General features: G+C 41.2%; 1 non-coding gene across 1 annotated transcript; it reads left to right on the top strand.

Moving 5' to 3' along the window:
• Positions 1 to 753: 753 nt before the first annotated feature.
• LOC142178688 (small nucleolar RNA R71) lies at positions 754 to 860 on the top strand. Its single transcript, XR_012706955.1, has one exon. It is a non-coding gene; the product is annotated as a small nucleolar RNA R71 (small nucleolar RNA).
• The last annotated feature ends 8,666 nt before the right edge of the window (positions 861 to 9,526 follow it).

Raw genomic sequence — 9,526 nt, 5'->3', positions numbered from 1 at the left:
TCTCAAGATCACATCATTCACCGTTTCCTTAGGATTTCTCTCAGTGTCAGCTGGTAGAGTACCTGGGATTCTCTCAGATAATACAATTACAATTTATCCCACTTGCTTTTCCAAGTTTCGCAAACCAGTGCTAAGTTCTTTGATAGATGAACCATGAGCATATAATCTCTCATCTGTCTTGACAATGAAGGACTTCATTAGATCTTCTAGCCCATGCTGACTGGAATGTTGAGGCTGGAACTACGACCTCGACTGATTCGCAAAACCAAGAGCTCCTTGGCCTTGAAATCTATGATTGTTTTGTTGCCATGCGTTTGCATTACCCCCAGGTAAACTCCATGAAAAACCGGGGTGCTTCTGACCCATTGCATTGAAGTTATAATTCCCAACAGCATTAACTTTCTCGATTAGGGCTTGACACTTATGAGTAGGGTGTCCTCTTCCACATATACCACACGCTGCATGGGGCTCACTATGTATCGAGGCTAAGGTCATCTTCCTTATTTCCTTGGCCATGGCATCAAGTTGTACCTGCACATATGTGTTAGCGTCAACTTGGTGACACCAGTTGATCTTCTTCTTTCAGCAATTTCAGAGGGCCACTGATTTGCATCCTCAGATATCTCATCTAGGATTGTGACTATATCCTCTGAAGTCTTTTTCATCAACGGGCCTCTAGCTGCATTGCTTAATTTTCTGCGTGAAGCTTGTGTCAATCCATCCCAAAAATCCTGGAGTTTCATCCAGAGTTCAATACCGCTATGTTGACACTTTCGCACTATCTCCTTAAACCTCTCCCAAGCTTCAAATATAGTTTCAGTCTCGTTCTGGCAGAAGTTATGGATTTCTCTTCTAAATTTGTCCGTCTTAGCTGATGAGAAATATTTTTCAAGAAATATTTTGGTCATCTCATTCCATGTTCTAATCGATCCATTAGGCAAGCTTCGACGCCAGTATTTTGCATCGTCTTTGAGTGTGAAGGGGAATGCCCTTAAGTAAACTGCATCTTGTGACACACCATTGTATTGAGGGCATGAGTAGATCCGTATGATGTATTATGACTTATGTGAATCGTCGGTTTTGATTTTCAGGTTATTCAGAATCGAATTGGAAAAATGGATTTCATTGTTGAAGCTTTAAATTGAGAGAGTTGACCAAGTTTGACTTTTTGTGAATTTGAACCCAGAATGGAGTTTTGATGGTTTCGGTAGGTCAATTGGGTGATTTTGGACTTAGGAGCGCATCCGGATCGTGATTTGGAGGTCCGTAGTAGAATTTCGCCTGAAATGGCGGAAGTTGGATTTTGGAATGTTTGACCGGGAGTGGACTTTTTGATATTGGGGTCGAATTCTGATTCCGAAAGTTGGAGCAGGTTCGTAATGTCGAATATGACTTGTGTGCAAAATTTGAGGTCAATCGGACGTGATTTGATAGGTTTTGGCATCGGTTGTGGAAGTTTGAAGTTTCAATATTCATAGATTTTGATTTGAGGTATGATTCATCGTTTTGATGTCGTTATGTGTATTTTGTGGCCTCGCGTAGGTCTGTATTGTATTATAGAACTTGTTGGCATGTTTAGACGGGGTCCCGAGGGGCTCGAGTGAGTTTCGGACGAGGCTCAGATCATTTTATTGCATTTTTGGATTTTTGCTAGCTGCTGGTTCTGGTGTGATTGCACTTGCGGATGGTTTGCACAGGTGCGATGGTCGCAGAAGCGTGAAGGGGAGCTGGGCGTGAGGATCGCAAGTGCGGGTGTTTGGACGCACCTGCGCAACTGCAGATGCTGTTCAGTTGTTTTAGCATTGTTTGATGTATTTGAGTTGTTTTTGGTTAGTTTTGAGCTGTTCGGAGGTCGGAACGCACGGAATGGCATTTTGGGGCATCTCTTGGCTTGCTCGATGTTGGAATTGGCTTGTTTGAGGTAAGTAACTCTTCTAATCTTGGAGTTGAGGGTATAAAACTCCGAAATACGTGTTATGTGATTAGTGTTGAGGTGACACACATGCTAGGTGATGGGCGTGTGGGCGTGCACCATGTGAATTGAGAGTCTGTTGTTCCCATGGCACTATATAGTGGTCCTACTTTGTTGATATCCGTATTTTCACCATGTGATAAAGTAGTTACGCTGTTAATCATGCTAGATATTATGTTTAGGCATTATGCCGATACTGATTGGACTTATAGTGGTCGTTTCTTACTTTCATCTCACTGATTTCATTGATATTTCATACTCAGTCATATCCATGCATTCATACCATATCTTAGTTTCAGATATTATTTATTGATACATCATATCATTGTTGTCGGGCTAGTTTTATGACATTGTGAGCCCGTGAGTGAGACTGGAGAGATTGATGACTGAGTGAGGCCTAGGGCCCGAGTGAGAGTGATATTTTGGGATCGGGCTACATGCCGCAACATATTATATTGATTATATTTTATATGGATCGGGTTGCATGTCGCAACGAGCCTTATGGCTATTTATATGTTATGGGATCGGGCTACATACTGTATCGATATAGTGCTTGGGCTAAAGGATCCCCTCCGAAGTCTGCACACCCCCTGTGAGCGTAGTCGACTATGTATATGTGGATCGGGTTGCACGCCACAACGGGCCTTATGATCATATATGGATCGGTCTGCACGCCGCAACAGGTATTGTACAATGCTGAGTGATTGAGTGTGCTGAGCATTGAGCATAGTGAGAGAGAATGCGAGACAGTGAGATTGAGTACTCTGAGAGTGTGAGTACATGAGCTCATCATTGAGATACATTGTATTTGACATGCATACTTGAGATACAGTCATAGAGATGCATTTCCTTCTACTACCCGGTGTTGGTGACATTTATGATTTTACCCGTATCTTGACATGTAGGCATACAGATGTACTTTCCTCATGCTATCTTAATATAAAACATGTTACTTATTATTGAAAGGAGTTTTGGGAAAATCACAGTTTTCAAACTTACTCGTATTTTGGCATTTTCGGTAAAAGATTTGGGTTTTCATTGAGATACTTGAAAAGAAATGCCTATTTTTCTGGAACTGTGAAAGAACTAAGCATTTTATTTCTAAGATACCTCTTTTATTACTTGTACTATGCTGTTATGAATTATGATGGAATATTGGTGTTGGATCCGACCTTCGTGTTAGTTCGTCACTACTTTCAACCTAAGTTTAGGTTTGTTACTTATTGAGTACATGGTTGTACTCATACTACACTTCTGCACCTTGCATGCATATGTTGGCTGCTGATGTTGCTGTGTTCGATGGGAGTTGGATTGAATATGTACCTGCGTCCCGATTGTAGCTGCCTCTTATTCGTGGTAGCTTTAGGTCTATGAAACTCTATTTATGTACTTTTCAAACAGACTATGTATTTATTTTATTTTCGCTTTGTAAACTCTATTCTTAGAAGCTCATGATTTATACTACCAGTTCTTGGGGAATGTATCAGATTCATATTCAGATAATTTCTTTACTTAATTACTTTATTAATTGTTATTGAAATTGGTTAGTGGTTAACTGGCTTACCTAGCGGGTTGGGTTAGGTGCTATCACGACTAGTTGGATTTTGGGTCGTGACAAGGTGGTATCAGAGCTCTAGGTTCATAGGTTCTACAAGTCATGAGCAAGTGTCTAGTAGAGTCTTGCGGATCGGTATGATGACGTCCATACCTATCTTCGAGAGGCTACAAGACATTTAGGATATACTTCCCATTTTTCATTCCTTATCATGCGATATTGATTCAGCTTGAATCGTAACTCTTTGAATTCCTTCCACGCATTCGTATGCGCATGTAAGCGCTCAGTATCGGCTGTGCACCGACGACTTGTGATTCCATGGTTGAGGTACGAGATATGATTTTGGCGTGCTGATGATGGGCCAGTCTGGAGGACTTGAGGCTGTATTTTGACGGTGGCTTGAGCATAAAGATTTCGGTTGTATGAACACATGTTTGTGGGACTTATATGTGTGGTGGTGTCCTTGTTAGAGGAATTTATGATTGGATGACTATGGGGTGAGTATGACTAGACTGCGAAATGTGTTCAGATTGTTCGAATATGACGAGAAGAGTTTACTTGATATGTAGCAAGGACTATGGGGTGTCTAATTTCTGTCTTAATTTGATGTATGGTCCCGAGTTATGGGTGTATGGAGGGATCTCTCATGTTGTTTAGTTGTGGAGTGAAGTAGATTCTCATGTCTTGTTGATGAGTTCGGAATCGAGAAGATTAAGTGATTGCCTAGTAGTCGTGACTTTGGAAGGGTATAGAGAGATGTCAATTTGAGGCAGAGCAGGTGGGATGTCTCCTACGAGATGTCCTGAGGTTGTGTGGTCCTTATGATATTTTGTAGAGAGTTCTTTTTTACTAGTGAATGATATATGTTGCAATTTGAGTTTTGGATCACCTGTGGAAGTTAACTTGACTATTACAAGGGTGAATGCGAGATTTGCAGACGATTTGAGTTATTATATGGTTTGTGTTACATGGGCTTGCGAAGGATTTAGTTGAATTTTAGTACGGGATTCTGGCAGTAATAGAGTATGGGTATCGTGATGTTATCGAGTGTTTTATTCTATGGCTTAGAGCCAAGTGGGGGAGTCTACTATCGACGAGTTAATTGCATGGTTATGTGTTGTATTGGTTTCGGTTCGGGGTATAATGGTAAATCAGTTATGACTTGCTGGGGTCGAGATCGAGGATGACTCAGGTAAAAGAATTTCTGGATACAAGTTGTATTACACTTTATGGGTATATGGGAATCATAAAATAATTTAGTGGTTATTCACGAAGGATGTAGTGTACATGGAGTAGGAATATGCTCGGTTACTTAAGAGTGTGGGTTACTCATTTGGGTGTCGTTGTGCCAATGGGGCACTAGTCGTTTGGCCCGTTTGGGGTGGTGCAATTAAGATTTGAGCATGTAGCGATTTGGAATTTTCAAGATTGGTACATGGCTAGAAACTGAGAGTTATATTGGATGGTGTCGAGACTTGTGGCATTTTTATACCTTTGTAGATTATGTATTTCTGCGTCGAGGAGGTGAAGGAAACAATCTTAGGTTCACATAAGATCTCTTTAGAGTGGGTATCTCGGTTGTGGTGCTTTGGGGTGCTTAAGAGGGAAGTCAGCGGCTTGTGGGCCTTAGGGCATTGTGGTTTTATACTAGGGTCTCTTGTGTGGTGAATTTTGGTTAAGGATCGTGGTGTTCCAGCAAGGAGAAGTATCAATTTGAAGGAAATTTGGAAGGGACTTAGAGAAATAGGACAACGTGGTAGTAGATTGGATCAGCACAGTAATGGATATAATTAGTTCTTTGGGTACTTATGATGTGGCTAGTCTCCACAGATGATTCATGGCAATGCTCTTGGGTTTTGGCGACCTGCGTGGCTCGGTGAGTTAGAGAGATTCAATTCTAATAGTTTGGTTGTGTGCAAATGGGTGTCAAAGAGTTCCCACTGGGTTTTACCACGGTTCGAGCAGTATATTTCCTATCGACGTGAGGAATATGTTGCGTATTGGGATTTTCTCCGGGATGAGATCAAAGGAAGGTTTCTGACTGATCGGGTATGTATTCTGCTTCTGACTCGGAGTTGATTATGAGATTCTTGTACTATTCACAGGATGGCATGGTAGATGCGGTGTGTTGTGTGGGATTGAGATTTGCATGTGCAAGGTCACATTTCAGTTTTAAAGGGAAGGATATAAATTCGTAGGCAACATGGGCGGTTTTAGATGACTAGGTAAATGATATTACTAATCGGTATGGCCTGATGAGAGTATATATTTCAGAAGGGGCAATGTGTTTTAATTTATGGGTACTTCATTGGTATTGCAACACTCTCCTGGTTGATCGACTGCTGATATTCAAATTTTGCTATGTGGCACGGAAGAATTTTAGATGTATTTCTCGTGGGATGATCGTGTATGAGAGATGTGTTAGACATTTTGGCGGTGGAGATGGAATTAGATATGGTGATTCATGTGTTTTATGGATTTGGAGGCTGGGAGTTCTCAAGAGCAGATTGTTTCATGGTTGTGGACTATGAGGTTGTGGCCGAAGATATCCAGATGATAGTATGTGTTATGATTCAGTCATTGTAGATTTTTGAAGGGTTATTAATCTATTTGTGGGTGACCAGAGTCGATTTGGGAGTCCACTGATAGGCCCAATTAGGATGTATGTTCTACACCGAGCCGGATTGGTTGTCTCTATACTGCTATTGTTGAGGGATGTGCCATTCGGTTGTTGTTGAGCTTATTCGTGTTCTGAGATGATCTATGAGTTACTCTTCTATGCTACGAGGAGTTGTGATTCGTTGGTTATATGCACATATAGTGCGATTCTATTGGGGCCTTATAGCGAAGTTTGAGCGAGAAAAGTATTGGGTATTGATTGGTTGATGGAGTATTGGTTATGTTCTTTCGGGTTTTGTGTGGCATTGTGTCATTTGCTTCTCCATGGTTATGGTAATGCACTTGGAGTACTTGATATCGAATTGTGTATAGTTATTGATTTTTAGCAGGGTGGCGTGAGGTATTTCATATGAACCAGTATAGGGTCACGCATTGCAGCGGAGTTATGTTAAGATCTGATCCTTTGTGTTAGATTCTTGTGTTTTGATTCTACGATGTGTGATAGGTTCTTAGCATTGTGTTGTGGTGGTACTTTTGGAGCTTGCGGAACAATTCTCCCTTCTCAATCAGTTTTCCATGATTTGAGTATATTTGGAAGGTTGCTTATTGGTACACGGATTTCACGGGTCATAGCGTCAGATTGTATTGATGTGGCATGTCACTAGAGTGGTCGTGTTGGATGAGATGAGATCATTGGACCTAGGATGGATACTATCGGAATTGATTACAGCATGTTTGGAAGGATAATATCGAAAGTCGGCTTAGAATTTGCTATAGTTCTTGTCGAATGAGAGGAAATTCCATGACTGGTTGATCTGATGAATGGTTATGAGTTCTACGTGTTTCTTTCATCATCAGCAGTGTACGAAGGTTTTAGAATGAGGTTTTATTTGATATGAGGTTTATTACCGGCATTGGGTTAATTTGAGCAGCTACTGTGATTAGAAATCATTTCTTCGAGCATTTCAGCTATGTGGTATTTGAATTTGAGTATTTGAGTTATGGTTACGACTTTTGGTACAACTTGTTTAGACTTATACAGTATGTAAATGCGAAGTTCTAATCTTATAAGAAATTTTGGATGTTGGAAATTGATTCGAAGGTTTGTGGGCTAGGTTGAATTGAGAAATTTAAGTTATGTTGTGTTATTTGACCTGTATGGATAGGATGACGTGGGATCACCCCCGGGTATGTGCATGGTAAGGTACGGCGGTTTGATGGCTTTAAGAACAACTCTGGACACGTTCGAGGACGAACGTATGTTTAAGTGGGGGAGATGTAACGACTCGACCGGTCGTTTTGAGCATTTAACTTTGCTCGGTTGTTTGAGGGCATGAGTAGCTCTGTATGATGTATTATGACTTATGTGAATCGTCAGTTTTGATTTTCAGGTTATTCGGAATCGAATTGGAAGAATGGATTTTATTGTTGAAGCTTTAAATTGGGAGAGTCGACCAAGTTTGATTTTTTATGAATTTGAACCCGGAATGTAGTTTTGATGGTTCTGGTAGGCCCGTTGGGTGATTTTGGACTTAGGAGCACGTCCGGATCGTGATTTGGAGGTCCGTAGTGAAATTTGGCCTGAAATGGCGGAAGTTGGATTTTGGAAAGTTTGACCAGGAGTGAACTTTTTGATATAGGGGTCGGATTCCAATTCCGAAAGTTGGAGCAGGTCCGTAATGTTGAATGAGACTTGTGTGGAAAATTTGAGGTCAATCGGATGTGATTTGATAGGTTTCGGCATCGGTTGTGGAAGTTTGAAGTTTCAAAGTTCATAGATTTTGATTTGAGGTGCGATTCGTCGTTTGGTGTTGTTATGTGTGTTTTGAGGCCTCGAGTAGGTCCGTATTGTGTTATGGAACTTGTTGGCATGTTCGGACGGGGCCTCGAGGGGTTCGGGTGAGTTTCGGACGAGGCTCAGATCATTTCATTGAATATTTGGATTTTTGCTAGCTGATGGTTCTGGTGTGATCGCACCTGCGGCTGGTTTGCGCAGGTACGATGGTCGCAGAAGCGACAGATGAGTCGCAGAAGCATGAAGGGGATCTGGGCGTGAGGATCGCAGGTACGAGTGCTTGGATGCACCTGCGCAATCGCAGAAGCGGCTTCAAGACCGCAAGTGCGAGGAATTTTTGGTTCAATTGTTTTCGCAGAAGCGGAGTTTTTACCGCAAAAATGGTGGTCGCAGATGCGACGAATTGTCCGCAAATGCGGAATCGCTGGGGCAGAAGCTATATTATCAGGGGTTTGGTTCTTTCTTCATTTTGGGAGCTATGGAGCTAGGATTGAGGCGATTCTTGAGGCAATTTTCACCATATGAATTGGGGTAAGTGTTCTCTACTCGGTTTTGGTTATATTTCATGAATCTACCTTCGTTTTTTGGTAATTGAATTGTGAATTTTATAGAGGAAATTGGGGGTTTTTGCCTAAAGTTTCATAATATGAATTCTTGAGTTTTGAACATCGAATTGGAGTCGGATTTGAGTGAAACTAGTATGGTTGGACTCGTAATTGAATAGGTTGTTAAATTTTATAAATTTTATCGGGTTCCGAGGTGCGGGCTCGGGTTGGGCTTTTGGCCGGTTTTGTACTTTTGATTCAAGATTTGATCTTTTTCGTTCAGGATTGGTTCCTTTAGCATTGTTTGATGTATTTGAGTTGTTTTTGGTTAGTTTTGAGCAGTTCGGAGGTCGGAACACGCGGGATGGCATTTTGGGGCATCGCTTGGCTTTCTCGGTGTTGGAATTGACTTGTTTGAGGTAAGTAACTTTTCTAATCTTGGAGTTGAGGGTATGAAACCCCGAAATACGTGTTATATGATTAGTGTTGAGGTGACGCACATGCTAGGTGATGGGGGTATGGGTGTGCACCATATGAATTGAGACTCTGTTGTTCCCATGGAACTGTATAGTGGTCCTACTTTATTGATATCCGTGCTTTCACCATGTGATAAAGTAGTTAAGCTGTCGTTCATGCTAGATATCTTGTTTAGGCATTATGCTGATACTGTTTGGACCCATAGTGGTCGTTTCTTACTGTCATCTCACTGATTTCATTGATATTTCATACTCAGTCACATCCATGCATTCATACCATATCTTAGTCTCAAATATTATTTATTGATACATCATATCATTGTTATCGGGCTAGTTTCATGACATTGTAAGCCCGTGAGTGAGACTGGAGAGATTGATCACTGAGTGAGGCCGATGGCCTGAGTAAGAGTGACATTTTGGGATCGGACTGCACGCCACAGCATATTATATTGATTATATTTTATATTGATCGGGTTTCACGCCGCAACGAGCCTTAGGGATGTGTGTGTGTGTGTGTGTGTGTGTATATATATATATATATATATATATATATATATATATATA

The sequence above is a fragment of the Nicotiana tabacum genome, chromosome 24, assembly GCF_000715075.1.
Source record: "Nicotiana tabacum cultivar K326 chromosome 24, ASM71507v2, whole genome shotgun sequence".
NCBI lineage: Eukaryota > Viridiplantae > Streptophyta > Magnoliopsida > Solanales > Solanaceae > Nicotiana > Nicotiana tabacum.
The sequence above is the reverse complement of the archived record's forward strand: the minus strand, read 5'-3'. Positions and strand labels throughout refer to the sequence as shown.